Source organism: Cimex lectularius, unplaced genomic scaffold (genome assembly GCF_000648675.2).
Source record: "Cimex lectularius strain Harlan isolate CLEC.00 unplaced genomic scaffold, Clec_2.1 scaffold240, whole genome shotgun sequence".
NCBI lineage: Eukaryota > Metazoa > Arthropoda > Insecta > Hemiptera > Cimicidae > Cimex > Cimex lectularius.
Genome location: NW_019392905.1, coordinates 296361 through 314898, shown reverse-complemented (window position 1 = coordinate 314898; position 18538 = coordinate 296361). Strand labels below are relative to the sequence as shown.

Genomic DNA, 18538 nt, shown 5'->3' with positions numbered 1-18538 from the left:
AATTAATTAAGGTTTTTAGTTGAGATAAAAAAGTCAATGGCACGAGCGGGATTCGAGCCCACGATCTTAGGCTTGATACGCCGCTGCTCTACCACTTGAGCTATCGTCTCAACTAAAAACTTAAATATATGTAAGTCACCAAGTCATTAATTATTCAGAGATCGTTAGGTTTTAAATTTTACATTGAATTTGAATATTTATTTATAACCGAATCGATCTCTTCGAACTAGTTGTTTAAGCAAATTTGATCTCTGATCTCACCCGTTTAGGTTTGGCTAAATGTTACGGTCTAAATTTAATACCGGCAACGGTTCATCAATTTGCCGAAAATACCGTTGAGTACTTATTTTGCATATTGAAGAGGTGAATTTGAACAAAAACTAATCTTCTCCAAGTTATTTTACATGAATTTTTATTTGTCAAAAGTTTATTATTGTGACTCATATTTATTTATCATTGCTTTTTTGAAAATATGATTGGTTTTATGATCTTAATTTATTTTTACTTTAATTGAATTGAAAAGTAAATAAAGAAATGATCCTGGTTGATAACGTCTGTATGTAAACCATGTTGTAATTTTGTTTTTCATTATAGAGTTTTTCTACGGGTTCATGGTCATTTCATGTTCCTTTATTTTAATGAGATGATTACAGTTAAATGGTTATCTTTAGTTAACTGTTTTCCTCGGTTTTATTACCAAACGAGTTTTCTAGATTAATCTAAAGCAGGAAAACAATTACAAAATAAACCGTCTAAATAAAAAAAACCCAAACAAATTTATCCTTCTTTTGAAATTAAAAGCGTTTGCATTTTCACTGCGGGCAGATACACAATAACCGCGTATAAAGAGAGCAATTTTCCTCGGGGTCATCTGATTACGCTAAGAAGACCATTATGTGACCGGGTGTTTGAGACGGTTCGTTTCTAATTTATTTATTCTGGGCAATGATAAATTCCTCGCGAGCAAAAGCTCGGCACAGAAGAGAGGCGTGTGGAGCAGACCCTGTGTATGATTTACCTCCTTGAACAATGAACTCACTGGACAATGCAAGATGTTAAATATTCAGTTATCCTTGGACAAACCCAACCAGGGGATATGTATCGTAGCCAATACAATCGTGGACTAGTTTTTGACCCAATTCTAAAATTGGGGATGGTAGTTAAGATTTTTCTAACTATAAAGTTTTTTTTATGTGAAAACATGCACTACCGTATTTGATGTGACGCAAAAAAAACACATTAATTTTTGTATAATTGCGTTTGAAGTGAGAATTAGAAAAAATATTACCTATATTTCATTGGTTTTAATGACCAAAAATTGAATAAAGTAGAAACTTTGCTATTAAAACAAATGTTTTTATTTAGTTAAAATATTCATTCATGACTGTCGATTTCCAAATTTTTCTGCCTCATGTAAATGTAAACAACTTGGAAAAATTAATAATCTATCAGCTACTTGTCTAGAGAATGTGAAGGATGCAGCAGTTTTCTCTGAACAAAAAACCTTTTAGACCGAGTCTGTTTGAAAATTTTCAAGTTTTGAATGGCACAAATTCAGAGCCTTCTGAGGTGATTTGATTTTCATAGTTTTCATCTGATAACGTGGTGTTATCATAAGTCAAATAATTATCCTTTCTTTGAAGGAGGCTATTCTTGGGCTCTTCGTCAGGTGATATGAATTCCTAAAATTCCTGTTATAATCAATTTTTCTATCATACGGAATGGTTTTTATTGTTAGGAGGGATGTCAAGGAAATGCTGTACAGAAAAGAACGCGCCTTTCGCGTGAGTTAAATTTTACGAATTCTTTTGCTTTTATTCATATTTGAAACACGTTGACTAAACATTTAAAATTTTTTAAATGAGTTTGGTAGATAAAAATCTTTAAAGTAGATCCGAATCAATTAAATCTTTCCGTTTTTCCTCAAGCAATAATAATTGGTACTACTGATCTACTACTCGTTTTATTTTCTATTTCGTACAAAATATATAATTCCTTACATTATGCAAAAACATTATACTGTGCTAGTAGTTTAAATGGATTTCAGAAAAAAAATTGAAATCTAAAGGATGCTGGTGTATTGGTTTTATGCAAATCGAATTTAAGGTGCATTTATACTGATTGGTGTTATTTATCAGGAGATGTACAAACTTGGGAGATAAATGTATTTCTTCAGATTTAAAGCAAGACTTAAATGATTAATGGATGGGACGGAGATCTGCATAATCAGAGATGGCCAATTGTGGTCGTAGCTAATGACAGTGGTGTTAAACGTTTGAGAATTTATCTTGCGAAACTCCGGCCATTTATACCCTTGGCTCTATCAATTTTGGTAATTCTCACCGCAACGGATCACCCCCGAGTCGCCTGTTATATATAAAACCACAATGGAAAAATCGACCGACCGAATCGTGGCAAACAGTGCCTGTTGGATCATCTCGATCTGTGTCACACACTGACAACTAAAGCTTACGAACGGAAACACACACGAGACAGCTGATAGACACGAGTTACCTGCACACGACATGGTGAATCATGCACAAAAGCCGCCTACTCATACTGAACCAATCGCGATACAATTAGGTTCTTCAAGAAGGATAACAAAAAAAGAATAACACGGGGAAAACATGATTCGAAGGAAATAGAAATAAACACGAGCATTAGTTCAAAATGTATTCGAAAATTATCATATTTTGAATTCATTTTATAGAACTGTCATTTTGACTAAATGTAATTATGGTTAGACCATTCCAGCGGAAGCATTTACCGAATCTTCCTTCATGTTTCGCTTAAGTGTCTTTCAACAGTTAAGCCATAAATTTAAAGGAACAAATTTAGTTTTCTAACTCTCCTCAGGGGTTTATGAATGGCTGCCGTGTACAGTTAAACTGATTAAGTTAGAACAAAAGTCATATGTATTCGCATTACATAATCGCTTTTCAAACTTAATTTAATTGAAGACGGTTTTTCTTCATAAACCTAAAGAAATTCGTACACTTAACTTTTTTAATTTTGATAAAATTGCAGCAATGTTTGCCAAAAAATTTGACTCGCCAAAAAAAAAATTCCAATATATTTATTTTCGGGCTACAATATTAAAAATTAGAAAGTTAAAAAAAATTTAACGTAAAAAAGTTTATTTTAATACGTGTAAGTTTAGCACTACCGTTGATCTATATTTTAATAATTTCATAGTTAGCGCATGAAAAAAGCTTGAAGTGGAGTCATATTAAAGTACTGCTACGGTAAAATTATGCACCATCAAGGTTATAATGGCTAGGCAAATGGGCGAATTCTTTTATGGATGTTACTTGTGATAATAACACGTTGTTTATGATTGTTGTCATGTTGGTGGTTTTATTATTTGCTGTAAAAACTGGATTTTTAATTTTTAAAACTACAGATACTCTGAACTAATCACTACATAGAAAACATAGATAAACCAAATTGGAAAGAAAACACTCAGGGTCTTCGTCGACCTTTCCAGAAAAATATTCCCCTTGTTTAAATAAAATATAAACATCGTTACAATAACGAAGTCTATGAGTTGAAATATAATACAATTACGAGAGTAATTTACAGTAAACTAGATCAAACATGACCCACCCTTTCAATTTTAGAAAAAATACTGATAGAAGAAATATATTCCTCGTGAAGCCAACGAATGGTCCTTTTAGAAAATTAGTCTAATCATTTTGCACATAATATGATACAATTTTTTTTAGATAAAACGATAAACGATTAATAACATCACTAATGTTAAATAAAGAGCGTTTTCAAAGTAATATACTGTTGAGACTGTGTTCGTTGTCGTCTAATTTATCTTGGCCAACAATTGATGTTGACGTGTAGGAAAACAAGCAAGCAACAAGGACAAGCGGACCTCCATCAAGATTGATCAAACAACTGGCAATCCGTCAACAATCCGGCCAACAGAATATTTTAGAATTTCAATTTGTTATTTGCCATTATCGTCATATCAAGTGAATGATTTTTTATTTTTTATGTGATCAGGATTGTTTTACTCAGGCAATGTTTTCAGAATGTTTCAGAATGAAAAAGGCTCAAAGAGGCTCGAAACGTAGTAAAATTTTACATTTTTAAGCAACCAAAGTGCTTTCTTGGACGCAGCACCCACCAATCTCCCAGTGTTATCAATTTTAATTATTAATTATTAACTCTTTTATTATAATCATAAAGACTTTTAAAAACGGGTAGTAGTGTTTCAAATGAATTTTTAATTTACAATACATTTACTTATATATAATGCCATATGGGGTTTAAAGTTTACTATCAATAAACAAAGTTCGACATTATAGATCATTTTCTCTGCTGTTTTCATTTCGATGTCACCGTGGATAATGTAATTTATTATGCACCAGGCTTTATCGACTGTGTGATAATATAACATGGGAATAAGAGCTTATTTTCAATGAGGAATGGAAAGTTTCTCCCCTCCAGTATTTTCTAGTAATGTATGTAGGATTTTCAGTTATTTTTGACCACCCTTTTTTGACGTATACTTTCTAACGTAAGCGCCCATACATTGTCATGCCCAAATGTTTTGCTTGGGTATGGGATTTCAAAATGTTAAGGTCGGCTGCGTAATGAATTTCCAGTTTTCCGTCAATCTATCAATTCGGTAAATTTAGTTGTTCAATTTTCGGATTGATTCAAGGTTTAATTGGTAGTAGATCGCTACTGAAGGAATAGAACAGGGCCTAATACACTAACTTGTGGCACTTCATCTTGGACCGGTTTGAGTTCCGGATAGGCGTCTTCTTGCTTAATTCGGAAATACCATCAGCGATAGAATTCGATAAGTTTGGCCTAGTTGGCTGGAATGGAATTTCTTTCCCCATATATCGGACTTTCGTGGCTGACTTTATCTAATGCAACTTTGCGCATTCTTGTGCAACAGTCGTTTATTATTTCTACTCAAATATTATTACTTTCTGTCGGTTTCAAGGTTTTAAAGAAAAAACATCCTCATTAATTTAAATTTCTCAAACATAAAACTAATTATCGTGGGCGAAAAAACGCAGCATTACACTGTTCTACGGGCGAATTAATGAATTAAAAGAAAGAAATCGATATGGCAAAACGTTTTTGGAACAGATATGGTAATTATTTATTACTTTACCGGAAAGTTGGGACTTCAATTTGCATATCGTTTAATGGCGGAAACATTCACTTTTTTTAAAAATAACCTATATTTTAAAATAAAATAATTTCGGAGAATTCAATGTCAAAAGTCAGGAAGAAATTGGATATTGATTTTGCATGCATTTGGACCAATTTGGAATATAAGTGAATTTTGCATTTGAAAAATCGAGATTCACCTTACTATAGGTCCGTTCGTAATTATTTATACATTTGCAAGTGTAATGATAATGCACTTAAATTAAGTAATTCAAAACAAAAACAAATAAATAAATAACAACGTCCCAGGAAAGGCGTTTTAGTACTATACTTTCGTACTATATACTAGTACTTTTATAATTTTTTAAAAAATTTAATATATTTATTACAATCTGAACATTATTTACGAGATCTAATTCGTTAAATGTACATTTCGCATGGATCATATATCGTGTGGGGAGTTAACAACCATTGTTCTTCTCCCAGCTATAAGCGAGGACCTCGTTCAGCAGGCCGCGAGGCCACCTCCTTTTCATTCGTCTGTGAGATTATAGAAGTGGTTTCTTGAAGTGGATAAGGATTGGGCAGCTCGGTTGGGGCGAGAGGAGAGTTTATTGTGGAAAGGGAAAAATGTTTTGGAAAGGGATTTTTAGGTCGTTGTGAAGGGTGTTGTTAGAGACGGAGTAAGGAGCATTGACTATGATTGGACTTTGAGATGCCCCAAAATTCTAGTCCGTACGTCCACATTAGTTTTAGTATTGTCTTGTAGAATTAGTTTGTTTTTCGTTGAAACTTTAGATTTGAGTGACAGTAGTTTGAAGAGTAAGCCGAAACGTTGGTTTAGTGTCTGTCGTTTTAGTCATGTGTGTGTTGATTCTAGGTTAGATTTGAGTCTGAATGGTAGCGGACCCAGTCTGTTTTTGGGATGGGAGTATTAGTGAGGAATATTCTAAGAGGTTTTTTTTTTTCGGAGGGTGAATTATGTATGCTTTTATTCTCATTAGGCCTTATACTCCAATGTTTGCGCCATTTGGCTATTTTTAAGACGTGCTTGGAGCTCCTCCGAAGGAGTTGAGGGATCGGGATGAGAGGATAGCACAGCCATGTCGTCAGCAAAGAATGCAAAGATGGTTGAGGGTGAACTTGGGATATTCGCAGTGCATAGGAGGTAAAGGATCGTTCCAAGTACACTGCCCTGAGGTACTCCCGCTCCAAGAGTACAATAGTCGGAGTAGGCTGATCCTTGGCGGATTCTAAAGAATTGTTCAGTTGGGTAGGAACGAAGAATTAGTTAGAGGGTATTTGGTAGGATGCGCTTTAATTTGTTCAGGAGGCCTTCATGCTTCACGCGGTCAAACGCTTGCGACACATCAATAAAGTCCCCAACACAGTATTCCTTGCGCTCAAGGGAGAATATGCGATCCACAACGCAACACTTGCTGGGGACGGAAGTCAAACTGATGGTCTGGGAGAAGAATGGAGGAATTTATTGTCGGGTATAATCGTTTGTCGATTATAATAATTTAAATGATATCAGTAAATTTGGGTTATTTAATATAGTTTTTGTTTTGTGATTGTACGCGGTGACACATGCGGCTAATGGTAAAAGTCACCGTTCATCTCCCAGCTAGGTAAAATAAGATTAGAGATTTCAGAAACAGGTGGAGGATCTGTCGTAAAGGGCCGTAGTGCTCCAGAGGGACTGGTTGAATAAATGATGTCATCATTAGATGGATCACCTTTCTCCAGGAAAGGAAAAGTAATCCCAGTCAACGGAATAGTAGCTTTTCCTTTAATGTCCCTTAACGGTAATTACTGTTTTATGTGAGTTTGTATCATTTGTAAGGTAAGGCTAACATAAGTTAATTTTGATACTTCTAACCCCCCCCCCATTAAATCAATTACATTCACAAACAACAAAGAAGTCTATAAATTATAAAAAATTTCTTTTTAAGTGTTGAAGTAGAAACTGAACATAATAAATGTAACTCACAGTAATTAATAATTGAAAGTATAATATGGATAAATTAATTTTTAAACTGTAAAACGTTGTTTTGTTTATTGTCCTTGCAGGTAAACATGCTGGAAATGTACATTTTTTATTTTACTCCTTTATCAATTAAAAAACAAATATTTATTTAATAAAGTTTTTAAAGATTCCTATGTTCCCATGTATAACACCAGCGACATTCTAAATTAAATATTCTACCGATTTAACTTTCAACTCACTACTACAAAATAATAAATTTAATTTGCTTTATGCTTTATTTATTTAGAAATCATGAGATGTGGTCTGGTGTGATGTAGGTTTCAGAAAAACATTTTCTTTATCGTGCCAACGTTTCGATCTTTATTGAGATCATCTTCAGGGCTCAAAGTGTTTGTCTTCTGTGTAATTGTGCCAATCTGGCGTGCCGTGTCGAGAGTGCCCTGTTCGTAAATCACCACACATTTATGCTTTATTTTGGACAGTTTCATTGGAATTAATTCCTTGTTTATACAATGACTTCTTCAACTGAAGTAATCGGCCATCTTTGGAAGATATATGTTAAATGTTCAGTTACCAGAAGATTACAGGCTATATATTTGCTGGTAACATCTAATTTCTTGTAGAAATGAATTTTTTGCAAGATACATAATTTTATTTGTATGTTTTCATTACAATGGACATAGGTGGCATAGATTCGATACGTGCATATAATTTGAATACACAGGATTTATCACATATTTATAGTATATGTGTTAAATTGAGAAACTTTACTGACGAACAATTTGTTGACAGTTCGATTCGGTAGCTGAACGCTTTTTTCTTTCTTCTTTGCTAAGAGAAATTGAACGAAATTCGATCTTTTTGGATCGGACAAGATTTATTCTTGGCTGTCTCTAATATTTATTTCTTCCGTAGGTCTATATGGTTCTAATTCGCTAATTAACTACGCTAACTCTAATTCATAGGTACTACAACCTGTTTCAAAAAATGATATAAACACGGAATATTTTATTTGGTGATGAAATGAAACCACATACGAGAGAGTTTCAAAGACAGAAGATTCGTAAAGGAAAATTACTTAGTTTATACAAGTTTTTTCGTTAATTGTTCATCCCAAATAGGTCAATTGGTTAGCAAAAGAATGTTAATTATAGTTTGATTTAATATATAATCAATAAAGCCAAGTTCAATCAGCTGAAACTGTTTTACTTTCTTAAACTCCTGTATTAACTTAGAAGGTTATGTTTAATTAATTTGCGTAGGTTTACCTTGCAAGGTATTACTCGAAAAAATATAATGGTTATTAGAGAAATCAGAAATTGGAAAACAAGGTCAACCGCACGTAAGCTACTGTCTCAATTTATTATTATTAATTTTTTTACAATATTAATTATTAAATGTTTTGTTAGTTATGTTTTCAACCTGTACTTTATAAATATAGCTCAAAACCATCAAGGTTTCTGGTTCTGGGGTTTAAAAGAAAGCAGGGCTAATTTTATTGATTATAGAGGTTGTTGTACTCAAGCTACTTGTCTCTGTGTTTATATTTTGTTGTGAAAAGAAAGTCTGATGAATTTGGTCAAAAAAGCAAAAAGCAGCCTTCGTAACAAATGATGTAATATTTCCCCTTGTTGGCTCCGAGAATGCCTCTCAAACTTTGTAAATTTTGTTCTAAAGCTTTCAATAATTAAAGGAAAAAAGCAAAAATCTTGTGACATGAATCTGAACAAAAAAGCACAGACATCAAAGACTAAAAGCGAAAGGAAGTTGAATGTTGTGAATTTGGGTGATGTGACGTATGATGGAGGGAAATCATAGATCTAGAGGGCCTAAAATGACATTATGCATAAATAATAACATCTGTACATGTATTATTTGTATATTTATATTTAACATAACATTTGCATAATGTTTGGTAATTTTTTATTAGTTTTGAGCGATTTCAAAAGTTCTCATATTTTTCAATATCCCAATGAAATCAGAAAGAATTCGTCGATAAAAGTTTTTGAAAGAATTTGATCAGACTGTTGCCTTCTCAAGCAATGACAATGAAATTCAATAAATAAAACGCTATACCAAGCATAACAGCTTAAAATATTTTAAGGAAGCAAAAGCAATAATTGTTTATAATATGTTTTGGGTCAATCTCACCCTTAAATCATCAAAAAAGGAAAGCAATTTAGTATTTAGCAACAGTAATACAATGTTGGTTAGATGATACCAAATAACAGTAGGATAAATAATTTATTGTAAGAACTAGAAATTACAAGATAGGTTGCCAAGTTTATATGGAGTATACTTTGGGAGAGTGAGTAGAAAGGTCTAATAGATTCTGAAATGCACTGCCGAGGGAACCTCTCTAACAACCCCTATCTCACCCGGGATCTCGACTATTGGACAAATAAAGTGAGCCAAGTCCTGCCCGGTTGACATACCACGCTGACATTGAGCTTTTCTGTAATCAATTCGTCTCTTTGGTCATTAAGGACCATATTTGGAACCACCTACTTTCGCGTATCGTTAGGGTTCCGCCATTCATATTGAAAACGGCGTAGAATTTGATTTAAATCCGTGCAAAGAGGGCTAACCGTTGAAATAAGGCTAAAATTAAAATCTTATTATCTTGAAATTATGCAGAAGACATGCCGAACTTGTTACATACAGCAGTGCTCAATTACAAAACTTTCAGGCGAAAAGAAGTTACTTCTTTGGCAAATCAACTTCCCCCTTGGAAACTGTCGACTGGCATCCGGGAAAGTTTGCCTCGGAGCGAAGCAGCATATATTACGCTGCTGGTAGGTAACGGGGACTAGCTATAATTATCAAAGTCCTCTTCTGCTAGAATTTCCATCTTGTCCTTCGACCTTATTCTGAAATTTTAATATGTAATAACTCAACGTAACGTTTATCACAATATCTACGGTTGCTTTTATTTTGTACAAACAGTTTGGTTTCAAAATTCAAACAAATTAACCATCAAAGTCTGTATTTTGAATTACGTTCACGTTTAAAAGTCAACATAAATATGTCCTAGAAATTATAAATGATAGGGTGAGTGTCCAGGAGTTCAATCCTTTTTAAAAAGATGGTTCCTACTCACATTAAGTTGTTTCGCAAGGGGGTTGAAAGGTTTCTACAAACACGTCGCTCTACATGAATTGCAGAAGTGAACCCGCTGATACCCCCGCCAACGCGACGTTCCAATGAGGAGCTGGGTTTTAATGGCGCTCAATTTGAACGTGCGAAAAGCGGGAATTATAACACAAATAACTATTGTAATAGAAAATACTGTAAGAAATTAATTGTAAATGAGTGATTAAAGATAAAAGATATTAAACAAAATTAGAATAATACTTTAATATTATTAAAATATTATAAAAATAATAACAATTAAAATAATTAGTTTAATATTATTTATATACATATTTCAAATGGGAGGTAGATCAAAATCTGTTATATTATTAATGCATTTATCACCATGTTCAATTTTACATTTTTTAATTTCAAATTTCTAAAAAACCAATGTAGTTCTCCCCCTTTGTTTAAACTATGTAACACTGTTGTATTTAAATTTGAATTGAAATTATGTTTTGTTTCTTTTAGATGGTCCTTAAATTCCGAAAATTTGCTCGATTTAGGCAAGTGTTCTTTTACTCTTGTTTTTATTTCTCTACCGCTTTGTCCTATATATTTAATATCACAATCATTACAATTGAGTTGGTAAACCCCGCTTTTTGCCAAGTTGTCTACCTTGTCTTTAGGTTTTGAGAGGATGTTTTTAAGTGAACCCGTACTTCTATAAGCTATTCTAAAACTTTCTTGTTTAAAAATTTTACTAACTTTTTCCGATAATTCACCACTGTATGGCAAACAACGGAAACTTAATGATTCATGTATCGTGGGGTGGCTGAGTCCTATTGTTGGTTCTTTTAAAGTTAATTTTTTTATTATTTTAACTGGTAACCTATCAATAGTAACCTTCAACCTGACGATGAGCTAAAGAGCTCGAAATGCGGATTGAAGCGAAACAGCTTAATGTGAGTAGGAACTATCTTTTTAAAAATGATTAAATATGTCCTTTCTGCTGTTTTCAGATCGCGAAGAAATATTAATGGATGTAATCAGCGTTATTAAATGAATAAAAAAATTATGTTCTTACATTTGACTACAATACACGATAAAATCTGCATGTTGCAATTGTCATCTTTATTTCGTTTTTGAACACTCGAGCACAGGTGGTTTTGTCATCGGTTAACCTTTAAACAACTACATAATTCCCTCGATAGATAAATGTAAGATAAATTGGCATTTAGGTAACCATTGGATGCAGAGTTTTACGCCCCCTCTTGATGTATTTTGACAATGTCATCACGTAAGGAAAATCGCGTCTCTTCCAGACCTTCGTAAAAAGAATAAACCCTCCTAACCCTGCTTCGAATTGGCCACTCCCGACTCACCCATAGTTTCCTCCTTGAAAGAACCTGTAAACCTATATGTTCAATCTGTAAATCTACTACACAATATTCCACATCCAATGTCCTTTATACACCTCTCCAAGAACCCTCCACCAAATTCCCAAAGACCTCCAATCTATACTGAGACTGTCAACTAGTAATCGGGAATACATGCATTTTTGATATTAGAAACTAAAATTGGACAAAGAAAATTGATTTTTAATGTTATTTTTAACAGTTTTTTCTAAGTTTTGTCTCTAAGTTGCATTGAGAAAGTTTGTATTCATACAATTGTAGGAAATAGCTGCTCTTTCAATTAAGGTTGATACATTTAAACCGTCGTCCTACTTTTGCCAGTAGTTTTTCTCGCAACGGTAATTCGAAAACTAGACTCGATGCAAGTAATCACTCTTCACCAGTGATGAATTTATCTATGAATTTTTTCTCAATGATAATGAACAAAAATGTATTTTTGATTTCGCCAATTGGTGAGGCTCTGTCTAAGAAATATGATCGATCGATATCACACCGAAAAGTTTTGGTGTTGTTCGTTACTGAATTATTTGAATATTCAGCAACAACAGGCCCGAAGAGATTTGCTATGTTTGAAAAACTTTTAATGTATTTATTCTAAGTTCAGTCAACAGTATCTAACAGCACAATAAGAACTCTCTCTCTCTCTCTCTCTCTCTCTCTCTCTCTCTCTCTCTCTCTCTCTCTCTCTTTCTCTCTTACGTTTTTTAAATTTTAATTTTCTAAAAAATTTTACGTGTTGAATAAACGTAAAAATTTAACAATAGGTATCGCCAATTGGTTGCTTGTAAGAAAGTTGTTGTTGAGGTCAATTTGATCTAAATCCGCGAGTTTTATAAATAAAACGTTTCAAATTTTAATTCTAATTCTCTCTTTCTTCCCTAATTTCTCATTCTTTCAACCTACTTCTGAATAATATTGTTAATTGTTGTAGAATTGTGCAAAATATAATTAAATTATTATTAGCAAATTACATATAATTATAACAATAACTAATTAATTCATTACAATGTTAATGTACATTTATGTAATAAGTTGATAGTACAGCATGAACGGCGCAAAAGGTCTACCCCGCCGGTAAAGATACAACTGATTGGCTGATTTAGCCTAGCTACAGCGCCGTTATTACCTTAAATTAATGCAAATTTGGATATTACGTTAATGTAATTGCTTTTGTGAAACATTATTTTGTGGTTTACGATTTCTTATACATGTTCCAAATTTGATCACCGTATATGTTATTTTTTGCTTTCGTCTATTCTGTTCCTTTTTTCTCGTAATAACATTTACCGTTAAAATAAAAATAACAATGTTGCCGGGCTGATCTTGCAAACAAAGAAATAGTTATTTGGACCGCATTAGTAATGTTTTTGTTTGCCTATGTTATATCTATTCATAAAGAGACTTGGCTATAACATCGGAAAAACATGTAAACGATGTGTCAGAGATCTTTTAAAACATATCGACCTCTTTTCTCTAAAACAAGAGGCCACCTTCCAAATGGTAACTCATAGTTTTACTGTTATATGTAATTGTTGTCCATTTTTGAAATAAAACTATCGAGTTGTTAATGAAGATTTAAATTGCACAAACAATTTCAAATTGATTGTATATTTTGGCAAAAACCAATTGATAGAATTGGTCGTATTGCTAATTTCTAGAGTAATATTTTCTTTTTAAACAGTAAAAATGTTAATGTAATATGATTGTCCAAATTATATTTTAAATGTATTCAGCGCTCGTAAGACCCAAGAATGCCCAATAAGAAATAAAGTCAGTAACAAATATTAAACTTGACCAACAAATACAATCAATTATTTATTTATTTTTTACATTTTTTACGAGCATATTCAAGCAGCTGGTAATTTGAAAAAAGCCCATTTGTAACGGCCCCTGGACCATACAGTGATATGCGCCGTCCACCGATCCCCCCTACGTCTGAACTTTGAAAGTTTAAAGATACATCTAGTGAATAATTAATTAAAAATGATTTTTTTTATATGGTGTAAGCACCAATTTTATGTTATATATTACCAACTCCACGGTTCATATCTTCTCTATTGATAGGTTTAAAAATTCCAAGTTCTAATGGTGTGCCTTTAGTTTGGGAATTATACCGTGAGATTTCTCTATGTTTAGTTTCTGATGAAAGGCCAGGAACCCGAAACATCCATGTAATTTACTAAATTGAATAAAGGTTTGCAACCACGGAGAACTTGGAATTTTTCAACCTATCAACAGAGAAGAAATTTTATGATTTTATTATTTTTTTTTTTTTTATTTTTATTTTTTTATTTATTTATTTTTTATTTTTTTATTTTTTTCCGGCTAACTACCTGGGTCATCGCCGGCGCCTCACATATAAACCTTCTCGCATTTTCTTCTTGTCTACCTTATGTATATATTCTTTTCTGAGTCTTCTTATGCCTCAACTAAACAACTGTTGCCTTCCGATTAACCTAGTTCATCTAAAAGGGGATTCGTTATCTTGTTTGTTGTTACCCTCCCACAGAATGATTTTATTGCACGTGAATTTAAGTTAACACGTCAGGACCAGCCAGTCGAACTATTTTTCTTCTTAAAAACGATTTGAACAGGATAGCTGTAGCCTAATAATATAGGATATCTCTGTGTCTTAAATATTTCTAACAGTATATAAATCTTTGTACCTTGGTATTTTGAGGCTAATCCTCAATTACGCCAAAGCATATCAGGTACTCTTGGTTAGTGCGAGCATAGTCAGGCGTGTGCATGTTATTTATTAGCGTGAATATCAGAGCCTAACCCCAATTACACGGAATAATATGGACCACTCTGAGGCCGAGAGAATCCTATCGGGACTATTTTGATTTATTTATTATTTTTGTTTTGTGTTTGTTATCTGTGTTATATAATTCATAATTGATGAGTTCCCGGTACAGAGAGGCATGCAATAGCATATAAAAGATGCGCACACGGGGTGCCGGTGTTTTTGATAAAAAGTCCATTTGTAAGTATGTCGGGTTTGAATGCAGGGCCGCTGGATTCGAACCCGGGAGCTTTACCTTACAGTGACGAGCGCCGTGTCTCCGGCCAAACCATTGCGGCCACCGACGCCTCACCCGCTTCCCTTTGTATCATATTACGCCGCAGATTAAAACGCAAGAAAGACAGGAAAAAGAATTGAAAGCTGGCAATGACCAATCCTTTTAATTCGAATCGCTATATTTTACATTGGAAATGTAGAAACATTCTGATATAAAATATGATTATTTAAATGAATTTCTTTCACTAATCAAACCTTATGTTTAAAGGTTTGATGTATTTTTTAAACTTCAAAAAAATAACTGAGGTTAATATAATTGGATCAAAAGAGAGCAGTGGTTACCGATTATGTGTTTGCCTTGGTTTTTGTCGGATTTAGTGTTTTCTATGTACACAATCCTCTATTTAGTTTTTTTTACTATTAAATACAGAAAATTGTTTTAACTTAAACCAGAAAATGGTGCAATTAGGAAAAGATGAAAAAATAAAAAATGAACAAACACGGAGGTAACATACTTTTATAGTGTGTTCCGTGCTAGGAAGAGAAACAGTAAAAAAACGATCTTTGAGTGCAAACCTTTTAATAAAATTACTTTTAACTTAATGGGATCGTAAGACAAGATGGCTTTTCTTATTTTAGGCGAAACGATTTTAGTTAGATAGGAACCGTGCGGACTGAATATTCCGCCTTGTGGAACCTCTCGTCTTCTTCAAATTGAACAAATGAAATCGCGTTTATATCTCGAAATTTATACTTATAACATAAAACGACACATCAAAAGAACGTTCTAAAATTTATCTTGTTAAATATTCAATTAATAGTTGATGTAAACGTGAATCGCCTTTTAAACAATAAATCTTAACGAACCCGGCCACTTCTTTTTAAATAAGCCAACCAAACCTCGAAACCATTAGCGAAAGATTCCTACTAAAGTTAGCAATAATTCGTGAACTTTTTAATATGTGAAAGGTAAACACAGAGAATTTTGTGGATTATAAATAAACAAAAATATCACTCTGAACCTAATCAACTGTAATACCCGGGTGCAAATACGATTTATCCTTGTTTCTGATGGTTTACATTTGGGCTTAGTATCTTATTAGCGACACCCCTAATTGTACTCTTTTGAATACTCTTTGATGAAAAAAAGATTGGGTTATGTCAAAGGAATCCAATAATTGTTGAATTATTGCGTGAAATATTCAAAACAAGGAGAGATCATTATGGAGCGTGGAAGACGTGGTTATTCACTTTTTATACTTTACAATTGAATGAAAATAAGAAGAAGTTTTATTTGATGCAATTAGTTTGTTCATACGGAAACTATTGACATATTTTGCCTTTATGTAATGAATAAAGTCATAGTTATTCAATTGCTTAGAAAGTCTGTTGGCTTTTGTACACATGAATGTCATAGTATTCCCATGGGATTTTGGTCGTGAGTATCTCATATTATTTTTGTAATTCAATCACACAAACTGATTACGAAGAAAGGATCAAATTATTTTTTAATTTAAATTTTGGTTTAAACAAAATGACCTGGTTATTGTCAGCAACGATATCCTTTGCACAACCCAATTCCCCACTCTAATAAAATTCTCGTCAATAAATGTTATTCCTAAACCAAACAAATCCACCCACCTTTTCAGTTTTAACATACCAATATCCATTATACCAATAACCTAATATCAATTTTCACAGACCGTCACTCTCAAACTGTCCAAACACTTCTTTTTTCTCCATTTACCCGATTTCCGCTGGTGTTCTACAGGGGAGCGTACTCGCTCCCTTACTCTACACAAACAACATGGCTGTTATACTTTATACACTCTTTCATTTTTACCTTTGTCGATGGCATATCAATCCGATAAAGTCACCGTTACATTTTCACTTTTTTATTTTGTTTATAAAATCAATTACACCCACTCGAATCTCCAAATGGAAGATGAAGGTTAATGAAACTAAATTTAAATACATTGTTTTCACTTTTGACGAAAAACTCTTCCTCGTTTATATTTCAATAATCTTACTATCCCTGTTGAGAACCAAGCACGATACCTTCGAATGTACCTGGACTAACGACTAACGCCTAATCTCCATACAAGGCTCAAATGTAAAAATTTAAAAGCAAAATTCAGAGTGCTAAAAAAACTGCTTGACAAGAGATCCAAACTTACAGTAACAAGCAAAAAAAGTCTCCCGCTATGGATATACAGACTTGAACTGTACAGAACCGCTAAGAGTTCCAATAGTAACAAACTACAGATCCTACAAGCTAAAATTTTGCGAAGTTAATTCTCCCTTCTATGTTTCTAACCATTCATCCATACCGACTTAACAATTTTATTCGTATCTGGATCAGCCAATTGTCATCCTCAACATTACACCGGCTAAACCTGTTGGTGAACTAACGGCTCCTTTAACTGGATGGTCGCCATTTATGTCTTACATGCCCGCGTATGTATCCGTACATACAAACATGTGTGCATGTTCACACAATATAATCACAATTTCAACATTTTTGTTGTTGCATATTAAAAATGAAGTTGCTAATAAATAAATGGTTTTAAAAAAGTATAAAAAATTGTATCACCTTTAATATTTAAAACAAGTTTAATTTTATTTCACTGAAATTCTATTGATCATTATAACGAACAGTTTTGCAGTATAAACTATTTTCTTTACTTATTTAGAAATCGTGAGATTCGGTCTGGTGTGATGTAGGTTTCAGAAAAACCATGTTTATAATACAAAACGGTATAATTTATATAAAAATTGTTCATTTGCTTAGAACATTATTGTAAAGAAAATATGTGGTGATTAGTGACCGTTAATCAATATTTATTTAGAAATCGTGAGATGCGGTCTGGTGTGATGTAGGTTTCAGAAAAACATTTTCTTTATCGTGCCAACGTTTCGATCTTTTATTGAGATCATCTTCAGGGCTCAAAGTGTTGGTCTTCCCAGGGGGCACTCTCGACACAACACGCAAGAATGGCACAATACAACAGAAGACAATCACTTTGAGCCCTGAAGATGATCTCAATAAAGATCGAAACGTTGGCACGATAAAGAAAATGTTTTTCTGAAACCTACATCACACCAGACCGCATCTCACGATTTCTAAATAAATATTGATTAACGGTCATTAATCACCACATATTTTCTTTACAATAATGTTCTAAGCTAATGAACGATTTTTATATAAATTATACCGTTTTGTATTATAAACATGGTTCACTCAAAGAAAGTGACGCTTTAAGTATGGCCAATCAAAATAAGCAAAACAAGTTAAAATATACATGTTCACAAAGACGAGGGTTGATTTGACCTCTGCTGTTACGAACACTGTGGCCGCTTGGTTAGGGTTCATGCTAGTATATGCCATAAAAGTGGTCCTGGGTTCGAATCCCGGTTCATGGATTTTTAATGTAGTACAATATTTCAAACACTAATGGGGGGATCTGCCTCCTGTCCGCTTTGCAACCCCTCTACCTTTTTTTCGTCGCACCTTCTTCCCTTCGCGAAAAAGTTAGCAGGTGGTAGCTGCCGTGGAACGGCCCAAGGGGTGGCGAGCGTAGCGCCCGCATATTTTATATTATCATATTTTTTTAAAGTAAGTAAAAAAGTGCAAATCCAAATAAATAAGATCAAAAACTTCCAAGCCTCTCGATTTTCGGCAGGCTCGATAGAAAAAGTAACTTGTACACTGTTCCAACGTTTCGTAAAAAAAATACTTTCAATGCATTTTTAGTTTAATTTTCCCAGTGGTTTCATAATAAGATGATTGACTTTTTCACTTCAACATTTTTAGCTGCTAATTCTATTGCTCAGTTCTTCTCTATGGATAACACTCTTAAAATAAATTACCGTATAACATTTTGTGGGGTATGC

At 33.3% G+C, this 18538-nt stretch overlaps 1 protein-coding gene and 1 long non-coding RNA gene across 4 annotated transcripts in view; one reads left to right on the top strand and one right to left on the bottom strand.

Moving 5' to 3' along the window:
• Positions 1–18538, bottom strand: part of LOC106662624 — a 180004-nt gene that overhangs the window by 82609 nt on the left and 78857 nt on the right. The window lies entirely within an intron of this gene.
• Positions 1388–4125, top strand: LOC106662625. 3 transcript variants are annotated; one of them, XR_001339930.1, is made up of 4 exons: positions 1388–1569; positions 1644–1784; positions 3853–3983; positions 4043–4125. It is a non-coding gene; the product is annotated as an uncharacterized LOC106662625 (long non-coding RNA). The 3 variants fall into 3 exon arrangements; XR_001339929.2 differs by lacking the exons at positions 3853–3983; positions 4043–4125 and adding an exon at positions 2139–2647; XR_001339931.2 differs by lacking the exons at positions 3853–3983; positions 4043–4125 and adding an exon at positions 2139–2647 and having other exon boundaries at positions 1388–1669; positions 1739–1784.